The sequence below is a fragment of the Penaeus monodon genome, chromosome 27 (assembly GCF_015228065.2).
Source record: "Penaeus monodon isolate SGIC_2016 chromosome 27, NSTDA_Pmon_1, whole genome shotgun sequence".
Taxonomy (NCBI): domain Eukaryota; kingdom Metazoa; phylum Arthropoda; class Malacostraca; order Decapoda; family Penaeidae; genus Penaeus; species Penaeus monodon.
The window spans coordinates 25,446,745-25,447,312 of NC_051412.1; the positions used below are offsets into that span (position 1 = coordinate 25,446,745).

At 16.7% G+C, this 568-nt stretch overlaps 1 protein-coding gene across 1 annotated transcript in view; it reads right to left on the bottom strand.

The window, feature by feature from the left end:
* Positions 1-568, bottom strand: part of LOC119590465 (scavenger receptor class B member 1-like) — a 16,236-nt gene that overhangs the window by 8,822 nt on the left and 6,846 nt on the right. The window lies entirely within an intron of this gene.

Sequence of the window (568 nt, forward strand, 5' to 3'; positions counted from 1 at the left end):
ATAAATGATAAATAAAATAATATTAATAATAAAAAATGGTAATAATAATAAAATTATACTAAATAAATAAATAAATAACAAGATAATAATGATAACATAAATAAATAGATAGATAAATAAATAATAAAAAAATGATATAAATAAATATATAAATAAATAAATAATAGAAATAAATAATAATAAGATATTAATGATAATAGTAAATAAATAAATGAATAAATAAATAAATAATAAAAATAAACAAAAATTAAAAAGAGAAAATGATAAATAGCGATCAAATTAGAACAAAGGAAATGAGAGAACGTGAATAAAGGAGAGGAAAAAATGAATCAAATGCAGATTGATTTTATAAATATTTGAAGGAAAATGATAAAAAGAAACATTGATGAGACGTGAACACTTGCGAAGAATGTGTTGATAAAAGGGATACATGACCCAAAAAAAAAAGACAAAATATTTTCTTTTGTAACATGAATTAATAGAAAATGCAATAAATAAAAAGTATATATGTATATAAGAATAAAAGCAAAATAAAAGCTAGATTAAAAAAAAATATCTTCTCTATCAT